Here is an 18548-nt window from a genome sequence, read left to right on the forward strand (position 1 = left end):
ATGGAGCCATAGAGTAGGTAGCCTTTTGAGGTTGGCTTCCTTCCTAAGCATAACACTTCTGAGGCTCATTCAAGTTGTGTGATCGACAGTTGATTTTTTTCTTGTCGCTGAGTAGTAGTCCGTTGTACGCTTGAATAGAGCTGCCATAAATATTCATATGAGGGCTTTTCTGTGAGTGTATGGTTTCATTCACTTACGATAAATACCCAAGAGTGGGATTTCTGGGCCATATGGTGAGTGTGTGTTTAACTTTATAAAAACTACCAAAATATTTTATGGAGTGTCTGTCCTGTTTTACATTCTCACCAACAACCTGTAAGAGTTGCAGTTGCTCCACATTCTCACCCATACTTGATTTTGTTAGTAGGTTTTTTTAAATTGAAGTATAGTTGATGTACAATATTATATGTTACAGGTGTGCAGTATAGAGATTGACAATTTTTAGAGGTTTTACTCCATTTATAGTTATAAAATATTGGCTATATTCCCCGTGTTGTACAATATATCCTTGTAGCTTATTTTATACCTGATAGTTTGTACCTCTTAATCCCCTTTGTCTGTATTGCCCCTCCCCCCAACCCTCTCCCCACGGGTAACCACTAATTTGTTCTCTATATCTGTGAGTCTGTTTCTTTTTTGTTATAGTCACTAGTTTGTTGTATTTTTAGATTCTACGTGCAAGTGATATCACACAGTATCTGTTTTTCTCTGACTTATTTCACTTAGCATAATGCCTTCCAAGTCTATTTATGTTACTGCAAATGGCAAAATTTCATTCTTTTTATGACTGAGTAGTATTCTGTTGTGTGTGTGTGTGTGTGTATATACATATATATATATATATATATATATATATATATATATTTATTTATTTATTTATACCACATCTTCTTTATCCATTCATCTGTTGATGGACACTTAGGTAGCTTCCATAGCTTGGCTGTTGTAAATAATGCTGCTGTGAATATTGGGGTGCATGTATCTTTTCAACTTAGCAGTTTTGTTTTTTTTCAGATCTATACCCAGGAGCGGAATTGCTGGGTCATATGGTAGTTCTGTTTTTTAGTTTTTTGAGAAACCTCCATACTGTTTTCCACAGTGGCTGCACCACCATTGTTTTAGTCATTCTAATTTGCATACACTGTGTCTCCTTGTGGTTTTAATTTGCATTTCCTAGTGACTGATGTCATTAAACATTTTCTCACGTGCTTATTTGCCATCTCTACATCCTCCCTGGTGAAGTGTCTCTTATTTTATTGGGTTGGTTTTTTCTTCCTGTTGAGTTTTGGGAATTTTTCCTATGTTCTGAACACAAGTTCTTTGTCAGGTTCAGGGTTTTCAAATATTTTCTTCCAGTCCGTAACTTGTCTTTTAATTCTTGTAACAAAATCTTTCACGGAACAAAACGTTCTAATTGTGATGAAGTTCAACTTCCCAGTTTACCATCATTTATAGGGAGTTCATGGGAAGATGATTCATTTTCTGTTACTGATCTCGTATCCTGTGATTTTGCTCAACTCACTTGTTAGTCCTGAGAGCTTTTTTGTTGTTGTTGTAGAGTCTTTGGAATTTTCTGCAGAGGCAATCATGCTGTCTGTGAAAAGGCCATTTTATTTCTTCCTTGCTAATCTGTATGCCTTTTATATATTTTTCTCGCCTCATTCACTAGCCAGGCCTCCAGTGCAGTGTTGAATAGAGGCAGTGAGAGGGGACATCTGCCTTGTCCCTGGTCTTAGGGGAAAGCCTTCAGTCTTCCATCAGTGAGTATCATGTTAGCTATAGGTTTCTTCACAGATGTCTGTTAGTAGACTGTAGAGGTTCCCTTCTATTTCTAGTTTGCTGAGAGTTATCATGATTGGAGGCTGATTTTTTTCAGATACTTTTTCTACATAAATTGATACGCTTGTGTGTTTTTTCTTCTGTAGACTGTTAATATGGTAGATTACATTGATCGATTTTATATATTGAACCAGCCTTGCATTCTGGGATAAACTCCATTTGGTTGTGGTGTACCATTTATATATATATATATATATATATATGTAGCTAGATTAAATTAGCTAATTTTTTTGAGGATTTTTGCATCTGTGTTCATGTTGGTTTGCAATTTTCATGTGCTATTTTTGTCTGGTTTTGTTATCAGGGTAATGCTGGCCTCATTTAAGTTGGGACGTGTTTTTTCTTCTGTGCTCTGGAAGAGCTTATGTAGAATTGATGTTCTTTCTTAAATGTTTGGTAGAATTTGCTGGTAAAACCATCTGGGTCTGGAGATGTCTTTCTCAGAAGAGTTTTAAAGTATGAATTCTATTTTTTAAGTATTGTTCAGGTTACCTATTTCATCATGATGCATTGTGGTAATTTGTGGTGGTTGAGAGATTGGATTATTCCCTTTAAGTTGTTGACTTTACTTGCAGAGTTGTTCGTGGGATTCCCTTATTATCCATCACTGTCTGTGAGGTCTGCAGCGATCACACCTCTCTCTCCTGGTACTGGGATTTGGGAATGTATCAGACCTAGTGTCTGAAATGTAGCCTTTGTTTGGAATGGGGCCAGCATCCTAGCTGAAGGCGTTGCCCTGTCTCCCTAGGCTGGATTCCCTGGGTTTCCATGGTATCTTTAGGGAGTAGCAAATGAGGTGTGTTCGGAGGAACTTTAAGGCTTTTGGGCAGCATTTGGTGCCCAGGGGTGGAAAGTTAATACACGGCACCCCAGTGACCTGCATGTCTTCTTGTGTTTCCGGAAGCATCAGTTTGCTGCCAGGGAGCAATTTCACACGGCGTGGGAGGTGGGGTGGGGCGGGGGTGTGTGGAATCTCACTAAAGGGTAGAAGAGATTCCCCCCTTGTTCATGGTGTTTAAGGGGATTGTTCCAAGTGGTGTGTCTGTAGTATTGACTAATTTATGTTTCGTGTATTTCTAATCAAGGCCACAAACTGGGTTACATTTTTGTTTTTTGTTTTTTTGGCTGCATTGGGTCTTCGTTACAGTGGCTTCACTTGTTGCGATTCATGGGCTCTAGGCACGCAAGCTCAGTAGTTGTGGCTCGCAGGCTCTAGAGCACAGGCTCGGTAGCTGTGGCGCACGGGCTTAGTTGCTCTGCGGCATGTGGGATCTTCCCGGACCAGTGTTCGAACCCGTGTCCCTTGCACTGGCAGGCAGCTTCTTAACCACTGTGCCACCAGGGAAGCCCCTGGGTTGCTTTTAAAACCCTGGTAAATTAAGGCCAGTGTAGTGGTATGTTTTAATTAGAGGTTTAAGTGGAGATTGTTTAGTAGTGGTCGATTATTTGGCGGGGATGGAGGATAGTTGATAGCATGTCCTTCTGTATAATACTTTGTTTTCCTTCATCAGGAATCCTAAAGTAAACATTTTTAGAATGACGAAAGCTGTGGGGTTTGGGCTGCTGTTACAAAATACCACAGACTGGGTGGCTTATAAGCAACTGATGTTTGTTTCTCACAGCTCTGGAGGCTAGACATTTGAGATCAGGGTGCTGATGTGGTCGGTTGGGTAGGGCCTGGGTTCAGGTCTTGGACTTCTCACTGTGTCGTCCCAAGGTAAAATGGGCGAGGGAGCGTGCTGGGGTCTCTCTTATAAGGACACGAATTGCATTCACGAGGGCTCCACTTTCATGTCCTCCTCACCTCCCAGAGCCCCCCCCCCAATACCATCATGCCGGGGGTGGGGGTAGGATTTAACATGTGAATTTGGGGTTGGGGGAGACATAAACATTCAGACCGTAACCGTTTCTGACCCTGATAGTGTGACATCTTCCTAAGGGAGAGAAAGGGTCATAGTTGTTTAGTAATGTGTCAAGCAAGATTAATTTTGCTTCATTTAATTTAAAAAAAAAAAACTGTGTCACACTGGGCTTTAGCATAAGAGAGGCATTTATGAGCAATAGAAAGAAAATAGGTTTTTGCAAAAGCAGAAGGGTTTGGAAACCTGTGCAGGCCCTGGCGAGGTTAGGGGACACAGCGTTTCCTAAATGATTGCAAGTCATTTGGAGGACCAGGCCTGGCACAGTGACCGCCCTGCTTTACTCACTGTATCACAGTCCTGTGGCAGCTCAGTCTGTCCTTCTGCTGCTTGCCTGCTGCGGGCTGGTCAGGAAGTTCCAGGTGAGGGGCCGTGGCTTGGATACTAGCCACCAGGACAGCTTAGGTCTTTGGAGGGCTGTTTCCAAAAGTAGGGTGGGGAGCCTTTCAAGAGTTGTAATTCTTCTAGGTGTAACTTTCCCCCTTGCTATAAAAGTAGCACATGTACTGTAGGATGTACAGAAAGGGGAATTAAAATCAGCCCCTCCTCCGAGAGAGTTTGGGTGTAAATCCTTTTAGCCCCTGCAGCCCTAGTCTCCTTTGGGGCTGAATTGTGGGCACCACATGCTGGCGTGGTGCCTCGGGGGGCGTCCCACTTGAGATCCCAAGACCATCTAGTTCTGAGGTCTCAGAAGATGGGCAGCTAGGCTGCGAGGACGTGAAAGTACGCAGACACACGCTCTCCCACCTGTTCCCCGTGTCCTTGTGTCCTTGTCCGCACGTGGCCGCCAAGAGGGAGGCAGGTGCCGGGGCACAGGTGGGGGCATGGTGGGGAAGGAATGCCCACTCCTTTTGACGGAGAGTGTTCAGCTTTGACAGCTGAGAGGGGGAGCCCCTGTTAATTCTTACCTGTACGATTCACTCTGCAGATTAATCATTCTGTTTCTTTCCAGGAGTTTGGTGACATTTTAGTTTCTGTTCTGATTGCTTGTAAAAGAGTAACAAAACCCTCTTTGGGCCATGTCTTCTGGAGCTTGTGGCTTAGAACCTAATAGTTACATAGTAAGGAGAGGGCAGTGGAAGTGGAGCAGCATCCTTGCAGAAGGTTCCGGTAACGGACGTGGTGTTCATGTGTCATCATCATGTGAACCCAGCAAGGAAACCTCGCATCCTGGCAGTGACCTCCTTTGGTGTCACATGAGAACTCACCTGAAAACACCAACCATCAGGACTGCAGATGTTGCCATGTGCTGTCCGGGGACCGGATATGAGGGTGTTGATTAGTGCACACAAATTACAGTGAAAAGAGCACAGGTTGGCTGTCACCAAGGAACTCATGGATGCATGTGACCAACTCAGGCCTTGAGACGGATGTTTCTCAAGCGTGGCCTTGCGCGGACGGAAGCACATGCCCTCTCGACATGACACGGCATGTGTTCTGTACAGAAGGAAACTCACTGACTCCCTGGGCGGCCTCTCAAGGAAGCGTGTGCCCCAAGAACAGTCCCTCCTCTGACCTCTGAGGAATGGTCTGCTTGGCATCCGCATGTCTGAGCAGGTGTGTGCAGGCTGGAAGGGGTCTGGGGGGTGAGCAGACCTGGGGTAAACGTGTGTGGCTTCCTAGAGCAGTGATTCTTTTTCAAAGAAAGAGAAGGCCCCAGGTGCCCCCCTCTCTCTGATGTTAGGGGTTCTTAGAGATGTTCGAGGAACCCTGGAAAGAATTCTAGTTTGGCAGAAAGAAAAGGCATTTCTGAAAGTGAATGGGCGTCCCTGTTCCTTATTTTCAAGGCTGTGTGAGCACAGACCTGAGTGATCAGCATGTTTTTTCATTCGAGTAAGGGGGGATCTTTGATTCATGTCATTCAGCAATTTATGTGTCAGCTCCATTGGCACATGCCCCAGCTGGCTGCAGTTCCTTGCTGGGAATGTCCCACAGCCTGGGAGGGGCTGCTGGGACGCTGCTGGGCCTCTCACTGGACAGTGATGCTCCACGACCTGCGTCCCTGACACTGTCGGGGCAAACCTCCTCCCTGCTCCCAGCTCCCCAGCTCTCCTCAGCCCCCTCTCCCCTCTAGAGATGCAGGAGTCCTTCTTGGTGCCACTTCCCCCTTCACCTCACTGGGTAACCATTGCCGGGTCCTGAGCCCCTTTCCCTCCCAAACCTCACAGTTCTGGCCTCCCTTCTGTCCACCGTGGACTTTGGAATGAGCATCCTTTGGATGGAACATTGGAGCCTGTGGGGTTTGTCTGGCTTGGTACAGCTCTGTAAGTTGTACATAATGCAGACAGTCCTCGCCTGTAGACAGGCAAATGAATTCTGTCCAGCGGCAGGGCAGTTGACTTCCTCTCACGGAAAAATCCAGTTTTGTGCCTGTTGGAAGTTCATTTCTATATTTCTTTATATATATATATATATATATATGTGTGTGTGTGTGTGTGTATTTTAGTTGAGCTGAAGTGCACATAACATAAAATTAACCACGTTACAGTGAACAGCTCAGTGGCATTTAGGACATTCACAGTGTGTGTAACCCCCGCCTGTATCTAGTTCTAAGACCTTTTCATCACCCCCTGCATGATAAAAGTGGTACTTCACTGCTGCGTACCACTAAGCGGTCACCCCCTTTCCTCCTCCCTTGGCCTCCATATAATCTTGTGCATTCTTTGAAGGCGCTGTAACGTCTCATTGGTTCCTCATGAAAACGAGTTAAATAACATTTTTAACATGTGGTCTTTTTTTTTTTTTTTTTTTTTTGGTCTTGCGGTACGCGGGCCTCTCGCTGTTGCGGCCTCTCCTGTTGCGGAGCACAGGCTCCGGACACGCAGGCTCAGCGGCCGTGGCTCACGGGCCCAGCCGCTCCGCGGCACATGGGATCCTCCCAGACCGGGGCACGAACCCGTGTCCCCTGCATTAGCAGGCGGACTCTCAACCACTGCGCCACCAGGGAAGCCCAAATGTGGTCATTTTTTGAAATGACCTTTTAACAACCATCCCGCCCTTGGCTGAGCTGCCGGCCCTTCTCATTGGGTGGTGCTGGTTTTCAGTCCTCCAGCGCCTCCTGTACGTCCTCCATGGCATGCGGTGGGCTGGGGTTTTTTTTTTTTTTTTTAGAATGAGAATCTGGTCATGGAGGGTAGGTGAGCACTTCACGTGTGGACTTTCCTGTCTTGTCTGGGGCTCTTGGGTGATATTTTGAAACGAAGTCATCTTCCTGGGCGGGCGCTCTGTGCCCTGTCTGGTCAGTCAGCAGGTATTGATTAATTATCGCAAGTCCAGTGCTGTGTTGAGCAAGCCAGGTGTTTACAGTTGTGGAGAGGGCATAGTGCCAAGAACAGAAATCCCATGCAGTCGGAGCCAATGGGCTTGCGTGCTAGGTGTCATCATCAGCTGAGCAGAGAGCAGGACCTTCACCCCCTGAGCTCTCCGGGCCCTGTGTTAATGGCCAGGAGTTGGCCCAGGCTGTCCCTCAGGGGCTGAGGACTCCCTGGTACCCCATGTTCCCAGCAGACCTAAAGCACAACCTCCATGTGTGAAGGTTGAACCCCTAACTGGCCCGAGTCTCAGTCAGTCTTCCTCGTGGGGCCCTCACTCTGGTGCCACCTCAGGTTTGAACTTGGCCCTCAGTGATCCTGGCTTTTCCCAGTCCCTTGGCCACGTGGGGAGGGACCTTTCCCTGCTGTCCAAAACCAACCGCAATAAGCAGGTGGTTGTGACCTTGAGCAGAAAGAGAAAGGTCAAGCCTTGATTGTGGGAACCCCCAGAATAGTCCTGTTGAACAGAGACAAACCCCTGTCTGCAGAAGGGACTGGATTGTTGGACAGAAGATGGCTGGTGTGAGCTCAAGATTTTCACCTCAGGAGGGCTGTTGGCGCTTTTGTAAACGGCCAAGGACAGCTTTCAGTTCAAGGTGTCGTTGGCTTGTTTTTGATTTAAGTGATAGGCATTTGTTGTTTCCTGTTGGCTGACATTTGGGGGAATTTTCACTCCTTCAGATGTAAGACATTGCATCATTGTACCAAAAAAAAAAAATCTATTTTGTAAAGAAAACACAGCTCTCGTATTACATGCGTATCCACGAGGAAACAGCGACTCCACGTCCTATCTGACGGCTGCTTGTTATCGCTCACATCAGTGTTGGCACGAGGGGAGAGCTTGGGTCCCCTTCCCTCGGAGTCCCCACTTCTCTCCTGAAGCCAGCTTTGCGGGTTTTCCCATCGTAAATAACACACGGCTAACGACCTTCATTTCTGCGAGGAGTTGTGGCACCAAAGTTTGGGAGAGAAGTTAGTGAAATGTCCCAACATCTGTATTCATAAGAAATCAAGTTTTAAGTATTTACAGCACAGTGGTGCGGAGCGATTTCTAAGCACCTCCCTGTGGCTACGCAGAGGATGTCGCAGCCAGGGTGGCGTGTGCGTGTGTGATTTCAGCACCTCGCTCTGCAGTTTGGGTCTCAGTAGGGCCTGAGGGTTTCCCTTCCTAACCCAAACCAAGTTTAATCAGCTGCTAGGAAGAGCGGTTTGCTAAAACCCATCCTACCCTTCTGTTCAATCTGATCCATTAATTCATTTGTTACTAAAGACACAGGTTGATCCCAGGACTTTCTCCAGGGTTTGTACAATGTGGTTTTCTATCCTCATGCCATTCTCCAGCGTAGGAGAAAAACTCAGGTGGATGCAATTTCTAGAGGTTTATTTTGATGGTTTTTCTCATGTGTCCACACACCTCAGGTAAGGCAGTGGGTGTCACCATTACCTCCTTGGTTGGCTGAGGAGGTTTGACTCAAAACCACAGCAATCTGCTCAAGGTCATGTGTCCAGAGAGACACGTACGCACACTCTGGTGCCCGTCTGGTCTTGTATATACTCTCATTTATTTAATCCTCTCTTTTGGGGATGTTTTCAGTTTTATGCTATCGAGAGGCTCCTGGATGAGAACTTTTGTGTGTGAGTACCTGTCCCTGTTTCTTATCGTTACCTGTAGCTAGCGTTAACTTTTCTAAGGTTCCGGATGTTGCTTCTTGAAGAGGCTTCCTGTTGACATTGGGGAGGGACTCATACCTCATCACCACCATTGAGCCTTATCATTTTTTCTTTGTTAATTCTGTAGGGGGAGAATGGCATCTTGTGTTGATTTGTATTATTCTGATTAACAGTGAGATGAACATTTCATTTCACACATTTAGTTGCAGCATGTTTAGAAGAGAATCTTTTGTTTTCAGGAGAGCAGTGACCGCCCCCCCGCCCAGAGCATGAGGGCAAGCATTTGTTGGTGGTGGGAGTATTCCCGCCGGGAACTTCTCTCCCTGCAGGGGCCCGGAGAGCAGGGGTCCTGGATACACTGTGTGTCGTGCTTTGGATGGCCCCATGAAGCCCTGCCCACCTCCTGGAGGGGTGTCCGCTTAAGCAAAAGGTCCCATGTGCTGTGTTTGACGTTTCCAAGGAAAGGCTGAGTTTTCCGTAGCGAGTGGGATGCTGGGTGTGCGTGAGTGGTGTGATTTTCCTTTGATGTTGCTTCCCCCTGTTTCTCTTGCCTGCCAGCCCCCAGGAGCAACTGTGACTTGAGGTCTCGGACACGCCCCTGAGTTGACTCCTGAACCAGTCCCTGTTTGTACCGTGACCCTGAACTGGTGGGACATTATGGAACCCTATGAGTCTTCAGGAAGGTGGAAGCCAGAGGTCTCACCTGTCCATCAGACCCATGTGTTTTGGCCTTCAAGTAATTTGTAATCAGCTGTCACATGGAAAACAAAGCCAGAGTTAGTAATAAGAGGCTTTACTAGGAAGGATTATTATGGGGGAACCAGGGAGGCGGCTGTTGCAGTGGAGAGATGTGTGCCCAGGACATGGGCAAGCATGTCAGGGACCGGCAAACTGGGTTTTTCCTTGGTAGGGAGGTGTAGACAAGGCTATTAGGACCCGGGTGTGGGGATGAAGAGTGATGGGGTGGTAGATTGGAGGATGTGTCCCCCAAGGCCAGCCTGTTCTCAGGGGGGCCATCCGAGCGCTCAGCCTCACGGTGGGTCGAGGGAGGCCTGGGGGAAGGAGAGAAGCTGAACCAGAGTCGGGTAACAAGGGTTTTGTTCCGATTTATCTGTAGGGGCGAGCTGTTCAGCCCATCACTACAAGGCACAGAGTGGAATTCGGGGGCCCGTGTCTCACCTTGCCCTAGGTGAAAGGGGCCCCCGTCTTATCTGAGTCATGCGCAGTGAGCCCTTCCTGGATCACAGAGGGATGGCGCGGTCTACCTGCCGATCGCAGGGCCGGGTGCAATCAAGACTGTCAGGCTGAGCTCTGCAGGGAGTGGGTCTGTCATGGCAGTGGACGGGTGGCTGCCCAGACTGCGTGCTTCGGCCACCTGGGCGCTGAAACCTCAGTGGGGCCACCCTGCCCCCGCCCAGGCTTTTCCCATGGGGACCTGCTTCCAGCGGAGGCACACGTGAGCTGGGCTGTGATGGATGGCAAAGACCTGCCGCACGCAGGAGCGGCTCTGGGGACACAGGGCTGTGCGAGGGGGCACTGGCCGTCTACGGTGTTGTGCCCTTGAGCTGCTCTGTGGGGCTTGGTCAGGGGGTTGGGGGTGCCTCCTGAGGGAGGCCAGGAGCCCTGTGGAAGGAAGGAGCCCCGGCAAAGGCTCCTCCTAGGCTCTGATTGGGGGATGTTTAGTAGGCCCGCCCTGATTACAGGGTTATGAAAAACTCTCACAAATTCCACGACATTTTTGGTTTCTTCCTTTCTTTTTTCTTACCTTGACTCTCCCCCTCTTCCTCCCCCCTTTTCTCTTTTTCTGATTTAGGTTTTTACGTGAAACGCTAAGCTTGAACACCAGCAGTTTCTTACCACGTGATTGTGAGTTAGGGGCCAGTTTGGGAGCTTTGTTGTCACTCACACCATCGCTGGCGAGGCCTGACCCGCCCCCACTCCTGCACCTCCAGGAGCTCGTGCTCCGTGCTCACTGGGCCCAGGGGAGTGGCATGGACGCAATCAGGGTGCAAGTGATGCTCTTTGCTCCCAGTTCGTGCAGATGCTGCGTCTGGTCTCTCCTGGCCGGGTGAGCTGCACCCCATGACTGAGTTCCGGGGGCCTGTTGCATGGCTGGGGCATATAGTCTGCGTGTAGGATAGGGGGTAAGGGGTTCCGGCTCACAGTTTGCCCTGCTCACGTGTCCCCTCTTCTCATTCTGTCTCAGACTCTGCCATCCCAGACGGTAGTGGGAAGCCGCATCCCAGTCGCTAAAATGTTTGATGACACCGATCATCGGGTAGGGGATGAAATCCGCCTGCAGAGCGCAGTTCTTTTTAGAGGTGGCTCCTGAGCAGGTCTTGCCGTAGGTGTTCCTCCCGTCAGCGAGCGGCTTCATCTGTTTGTTACGCTCCTGGCACCAGCTGGGGACTGCAGAGCGGAGGAGGAAAGCTGGGGTCAGAAAGCTCAGGCGGGGGCTTCCCTGGTGGCGCAGTGATTGAGAGTCCGCCTGCCAATGCAGGGGACATGGGTTCGTACCCCAGTCCGGGAAGATCCCACATGCCGCGGAGCGGCTGGGCCCGTGAGCCATGGCCGCTGAGCCTGCGCGTCCGGAGCCTGTGCTCCGCCACGGGAGGGGCCACAACAGTGAGAGGCCCGCGTACCGCAAAAACAAAAAAACAAACAAAAGAAGAAAGCTCAGGCGGTCCTGCTGGAGGGTTCACAGTCCGTCTGGGAGCTGCGGCTGCAGAGGCCAGGGCAGGAGAAGGGCTGCTCGAGGCCAGGCTGCAGGAGCAGGTCCAGGAGTGGGGTGTCTGTGGTCAGCGCCAGCTTCTCTGGGCAGGAGGGAAAGGGCCGGGGCTGCAGAATGGGGTTGCTGCCCAGCGCTGGCATGAGCGTTAGCTCCAAGCCTCTTCGCTTTCCATCCACCGCTGCCTTTGATGCTACTCCTCTCCTGCGGGGGCGTTGGCAACCTGGGACCTCCAGTCTCACACCCTGGCAGTCAGATCTAAACTGGATTTGCAGCTTTGGCACTCGCTGTGGCCCTGGAGGGCCGTCTTCAGCTCAGGGTCTGCCTTGGGCCCTTCTCGAGCTTTCATCACATTTACTTGCTCTGATTAAGCCAGGAGAGAAGAGAGCTTCTGAGGGAACGATTCTGTTTGTTTGGGCTGGGAGCCAGCAGCCTAAGAATCAGCTTCCAGAAGAGCTAACAAAGTGAGCAGGACCCATGCTGGCAGCCCTGGACATGGCAGTGGAGGAGGGTGGTGGAAATGTCGGGTGCCAGGCCCGTCCGTCACACTCCGAGCTAGCGGGGCCACGGCCACTTCAGACCCGCAGACATCTGTGCGTGTCCCTGCAGAGAGACCTGGATTAAAAGTCTTCCAGACATGCTTGTGTTAGAGGGAGCCAGGAGTGACTTTTATTTTCAGTGTGTACACAAGACATTTAAGTACCATGTCCTCTCCAGATGCCCGTCCTGCTGATGGAATTGTTCTTGGGGGGAGCGTTCGGTGTTTGCTGCCCAGGCTCCTGGCCCTGCCCTGAGTCCCCGGCCCTGGGAACTGCCCCACCCCCACGTTAGGAATCTCCCCTTGGCTTCTTTACCTGTCACATTGTAAATAGACGGCTTACAAAAGATAATTGAAAAGGCAAGGCTTAGGAAGATTAAAAAATACTCTAGAACTTGTGTTGAAGTGAAGAAAACAACTCATTTCCGGGATCAGCTTTGCCCCTTTGAAGAGGTTCATACGGAAACGTCGTGCGGGTGGGTTCTCTATGTGAGGATGGAGCAGGTATGTCCTTGTGTTGCTGCTGCGGGTCCGTCTGTCTCTGTGACGAGAGTCCTGGGGACGTGCGGTGATCCAAGGTCAGCCTCTGCGAGGAGCTGACCGCTGGGATTGTGTGTCCTCCCATGAGGACGGGGACCAGGTGGTCTGGGAGGCCTGGCTTCAAGGCGTGGGTCTGTTGGCGGTGCTGGGGCGCCTACCTTGGGGACGTCACCTGCCTGCGGGCTTCCCCGAAGCATGGAGCAGCAGGGGCCGTGAGGGGCTCTGCGGCCTCCCAGGATAGGGTTCCTGTGGATGTCTGCAGTTTTATGTCTCATTTGTCCCTTTTTCCCCTTTGACTCAAACTCCTAAAGCCTGGTGGTCCTGCTTATGGTGAGAACTTGAGCTCAGGAAGTGAATTACTCTGCGTGTTTTTGTTTTGGTGCTGCCTGGTCGTTAATCCCATGGTTTTATTCTTAACAAGAGTGCGCTGTGTATGCTCCAGGCTGGCCCCCGGAGGCAGGGGGCTCCTTGGGCATGAGATAGAGCACCTGCCCATCGGAGGTGTGCTTTATTTTTAGCAAATGGCATTTAGTGTCTTGCAGAGCTGAGAGCAGGATGACTGTAGATGCAATTAAGTGACTCTGAAACGGGAGTTAATTACTTCTGCATGTGTCAGAAGGCCAGGGAGGGTCTCTCTGGTCCCCTGGCTGCAGCCCTGTGAGGCTGTCACCTGGACAAGCTCCCAGGACCATCCCTCGAGGGCATCCAGGGTCCTGTGGGTGCTGCTCTAACTAATGGTGAGTGGTCTGAGCTTTTAAGTCTTTGCAACTGGCCTGAGGAACTGAAAGTTCATGACTCTTTAATGTAAAAATTATATACAAGGAACTTTATCCTAATGCTGATCTATGCATGGTATTAGCCCAAATGTGTCCTCTCAAGGCGTACAGAACAGATTATGTTACAGGAGCAACAGGTTACTGACAAGAAGGCACGTATGTATAAAGCGGTGTGTCCAAAAGCTGCTGGAACAGGACGGAGGGCTTGAGCACCGCCCAGCTCAGGGGCTGCCCTGGTCAGTGTCTAGTGAGAGAGCACCCGTGGGTGCTGGTGCCCTGTCCATCCTACTAAGGACGGGGCTCCAAGGAACCAGGACCAGGGTGGACAGAGGGCTGCGTCTAGGACCTCCCTCCATAGCTGTCCCCAACTCTGATCTTGCTGGGTCCATTCATAGTGACTGGAAGCTTCCACACCTCCAGCCACACCTGGGCCCATGCTGTCCGGTGCTGTGGCCGACACCACACGGGGTGAGGAACGCTCCACGTGTGGCCGGTCAGAGCCGAGCAGCGCTGTGGCTGTGGAGACCTAGACTCAGAAGCAACGGTAGGATATCCTGTCCACGACCCTATTAATTATGTGTTGAAGCGATTGTGCTTTCGACGTGTATTGGGCTAAATAAAATATATTATTAAAACGAACTTCACCTATTTGTTTTTACTCTCAATGGGACTTGTAGGCACACCTGAAATCATGCACATGGTCACGTGTGCGGCCCGCCTGGTGTTTCTGTGGAGGGCACAGGTCTCGGCTGTTCTCTGATACCCTCTGTGTTTGAGTGCCCCCTTCTATCAAGGCCCAGCCCGTAGGCTGGGAGGCACAGATTAGGAACAGGTAGGTATATCAGGCTTTGAGAATACCTGGAAACCAGCTCTGAGTGTTATTGTTTTTGCATTTCTGCAGACAGTTACACATGGACTGCTGGGCCTCATCCAAGAAATGGGTTCTGTGCTCAGATGGTGTTTCTCTTGCACAGGGAACCGAGCACTTGGCTTTGGTGAGCACGCTGCTCCCCGGAAAGGCCATCCCAGCTCCCTGTCATTCAGGCTGCGCCTTATCCGGACTCCCTGTTTTCCAGGCTCCCCGTTTTCTGGCTCCCCGTTGTCTGGGCTTTTGTCTCCCTGATTTCTGTGGATGAAGAAACGTGCAGTGCATCTGGCCTGATCTCCCGCTTACAGCTGTGGCCTGTGCGTGCTGGTTGGCGTGCCAAGCCCGTGTGTCAGCGATGGCTTTGATGACCTCCTGCCACTGACCTGGTGGGAGGAGGGACCACCGTTTAACCCTCTTCCGCCCCTGGAAGCCCCGCTGACAAGCTGGTGAATGTGGGCTGCTGTTTGAGTAGCTGCGGGGCACGTGGCCCGAGTCCTGGGAGAGACCCACAGGCCTTCCCACATCTGGCTGGGCTATTTATATCCCACAAAAGCCTGTTTTTCTCTGAAAAGAGTGAGCATGTGGCGATGCTGTCATGTGCATGGGTGAAGCCACTGAAACAGCCTTTCAGTAAACTCCTTTCTGGTGCATCCGACACGTTTTCATGGCATGCACAGGCTTCCGGGTTCCACATCTGCCCTGCCCTGTGGTGTTCGTGCACACTTGGAGTGCGGGCAAGCTGTGTCCCCCAGGGCGGCCCTGCTCCCATGGCGGGAGGGCATGGCTGGCCCAGGGTGTGGAGCCCCAGCTCTCCCTGATAGCCGGGGAAGGATGGGTCCCTCTGGGGCCCATCACTCGAACAGCATACTGAACTCCTGAGCTGTGTCCCACATGCTCTAGGCACCGGGCTTTCCAAAGTGGAGAGAGCTTTCTCATGTTGGGGAGGATGGACCACAAAGGGGATCAGTAAGTCAGATATGGAGGGGGGGTGAGATGGTGGTGGGTGCAAAGAAGAGAAGTCAAGCGGAGGAGGGGCAGTTCGTTGAGAAAAGACAGGAGCTGGGCCTGGGTTTGGGGAGGAGTGTTCCAAGCAAAGGGGACAGCAGGTGCAAAGGTCCTGAGGCAGGAGTGTGCGGGAGGGACAGGTGAGAGGAGAAGAGGTAGGCAGATGGTGAGTTTATCTGTGCTCAGGGACGCTGAGATGGGAGCCCTGGGAGCCAAGGGTTTGGACGGGACCACAGGCCTCTAGGAAGAATGGACCCTGGAAGGTGGAACAGGGCACCCTGTTAGGAGACTGTGAGGTGATCCAGGGAGAGACGTGGTGGCTTGGGCCAGAGTGTAGCAGTAGGGGTGGGAGGATGGCCCGACTGGGCATTTATTTGGAGGTGGAGCTGAGGGGACTTGCTGCCAGGTTGGATCAGGGATGGGGTGGGGGCCGAGGATGCACCGAGGTTTTGGCTGAGAAACTGGAAGGATGGAGGGTCCACTTACAGGCCAGCTCCACCCGGGCTGTCTAGTAGGCATCCCAACCTTGGGAGACGGGGAGTGTGGCTTGGGGACACGTGAAGTTTGGAGGGGAGGAGGCCCGAGGAGCCTACACCTGGAGCTGGGGAGATGTCCAAGGAGTGGCCCCGAGGGGTAGTTCCCAGCTGGAGCTCAGCAGCAAGTTCTCCCAGAGAGCAGGCTGCCTTGCCTGGAGAAGTCCCTCAAGCATGTGTCCATCAGTGAGGCTGGCCTGTGGGGGACACGAGGATGGGCCCCTGGGGTGAGATAGCCTTTGATGGGAGACTCGGACAGGTGGCTGTACGGGAAGGAAGAGGATGTGGGTGGCACGCGGGGATGTGAGTCTTGTCCAGCTGAGCCCTTCGGTGTGGGTGGCGGGGCCTTAAGCTGTCTGGAGGCGGGGAGAGAGCGGCAGGAATGTGGGTGAGGCCGAGCCCCTCCCCCATCCCTGGCATGGCTGGCTTTGAGGACTCTGCCCAGCTTGGTTTGGGGAGCAGAAGGTGGGTTTGGAAAGCGGGTGCCTCCATCCTTCTATGTAAACCCTGTACAGATACGCTTCATGCCTTCATTGCCTTGTTTTGCTGCCTCGTTGGAAAGACATGGCTCTCTAGGGTCTTGGATGGCCCAGGCCTTTGAGTCCAAGGGGGCACTCATTTGTGCAGGAAAATGCCATGGGCAGCAAAGTGTCCTCACTAGAACCTGAGAGAGGCCCAGCTGTGTTCATTATGGAGACAAGATCGTGTGTCTTTGTCTTCTTGGCCATCTTTGTGGGGGGGGGGCGGTGGGTTAATTACCGACTGGTCAGTGTTCATTATGAACTTGGACCAGGCCCCACTTGGGGCCACTCACTCAGGGTCCAAGATTGCTTTTTTTGGTTCTCAGTAGTAGGCTGAATAAGGGCCCCCAAAGAAGTCAGATTCTAATCCCTGGAACTTCTGCGTGTTACCTTTTCTAGTGATGAGATCTTTGCAGATGTGGTTCAGTTAAGGATCTTGCATGAGGAGGTGATCCTGGGTTATCTGATGGGCCCTAAATGCCATCACACGTGTCCTTATGAGAGGGAGGCAGGGGAGATGTGAAAGACAAGGGGAGAAGGTGACGTGAAGATGAAGCAGAGAGTAAGAATGATGTGGGTGTGATGGCTGATTCTGTGTGTCAGCTTGACTGTGCCATGGGTGCCCAGACATGTCGTCAAACCTGATCCTGGGCATGTCTGGGTGGGATTAGCATTTGGATCTGTAGACAGACTAAAGCAGATTGTCCTCCCCCATGTGGGAGGGCCTCATCCAATCAGTTGAGGGCCTGAATAGAGGAGAGAGGCGGAGTAAGACAGAATTCCCTCCCTCTGCCAGGCTCTCTTTGAGCTGGGACATTGGTCTTCCGCAGTCTTCAGATATGGACCAGAGATGGAACTTGTACCCTCGGCTCTTCTGGGTCCAGCTTGCTGACTGTAGATCTCGGGGCTCTCCAGCGTCCATGGTCATGTGATCAGATTCATTATAATAAATCTCTTTCTCTGTATATACACATCCTGTTGATTCTGTTTCTCTCGGGACTCTGACGAATACAGTGGCCACAAACGAAGGAATGCCACAAGCCACCAAAAGCTGGGCGAGGCAAGGAAGGATTCTCCCTCAGAGTCTCCAGAGGGAGCGCGGCCCTGCTGACACCGTGATTTCAGCCCAGTGAAACTGATTGCAGGCTTCTGACCTCCAGAACTGTGAGAGAGTAGATTTCTGTTGTTCTAAGCCACCCGGTTTATGGTCATTTGTTAGAGCTGCCACAGGAAAAGAACACAGCCGGTGTAAACAGTGCTGCCGTAAATACCCCAGCCACACGCATGGGGCTGTTATTCAGGCATGGATTTCAGGGAGTGGCACCGCTGGGGCGGGCTGTGTGTCTCTTTGTTTCATAGATCATGCCAGATAACTTTTCAAAAAGATCTAGCAGCCGGTCTCTTCCCTGCATGGATGAGTGTGTACCCTGATCCTGTACGCTCTCTCAGCGGTGGGCATGAGAAGTCTTTTCGACTTTGTCCATCTGAGAGGGGCGGAGCTGCAGCTTTGTTCCTTGACATGTGTCTCCTTGAATCTGGTGAGTTTAGGATCTTGGCTCAAAAGATTCCTCCGTCTGTGAAACGCCTGTTTGTGTTCTTTGCCCGTGTTTCTTCTCTCAGGGTGTTTCCCCCTCCCTTATCCATTTGTAGGGGCTGTTTATTTGTTACACATGTTGTTGATTTTCTGCCTTGAAAACATTTATTCCCAGTTCTGTTGTTTGCTAATTACTTTTATTAACGTGTCGTTTGCCATCAAGATTAAATCATTTTATTGTCGAATATGTCTTTCTTTCCTTTTATGACTTCTAGGGACCCATGTTTGTTAGGAAGATTCCACAGGCTGTCTCTTGATTTCCTGGCAGGTGTTTTATTGTTTTGTGTACAAATTCTGCTCTTGAGTGTGTCCAAAATGCTTTTGCATAATATGGAGTAAGATGCTTGAGGGAGGGGAGTCTGGTTTTATTTCCTTCCAGTGTACCAGCACTTATTATTCAGTAATCCATCCTTTGATCAATGAACTGAACTTCAGCTCTGTGGTATAGTATGGTCTCATGTAAACTGGTTGCCTTCAGGGATTCTCCATTCCATACCACCGGCCCGTTTGTCTTCCATTTTCCAACTTTACATTGGTAGCGGCTATATGTAGAGTGTGTCTCGATAGCTGGTGAAGGAACCCCACCCCCTCGCTGAGCTCTGTGTTCACAATGAGATGTTACAGGACTGTTCTTATATATGCACTCAGGACTGCGTGGCCACATTTACGTGTGTCTCATGGCTCCTGGGCAGAGGAAGATTTGGG

At 50.7% G+C, this 18548-nt stretch overlaps 1 protein-coding gene across 4 annotated transcripts in view; it reads left to right on the top strand.

The window, feature by feature from the left end:
- Positions 1-18548, top strand: part of SEMA4D (semaphorin 4D) — a 122836-nt gene that overhangs the window by 26145 nt on the left and 78143 nt on the right. Inside the window, exon 1 of one of the 4 annotated variants that reach the window (XM_082618240.1) lies at positions 17709-17787. The exons of the other annotated variants lie outside the window; for them this stretch is intronic. The gene's annotated coding sequence lies outside the window, so the exon portion shown is untranslated. Of the gene's footprint in view, positions 1-17708; positions 17788-18548 lie in introns of those variants that run through there. 4 annotated transcript variants of the gene reach the window in all.

Source organism: Mesoplodon mirus (genome assembly GCF_964341445.2).
Source record: "Mesoplodon mirus genome assembly, chromosome: 1".
Classification (NCBI taxonomy): domain Eukaryota; kingdom Metazoa; phylum Chordata; class Mammalia; order Artiodactyla; family Ziphiidae; genus Mesoplodon; species Mesoplodon mirus.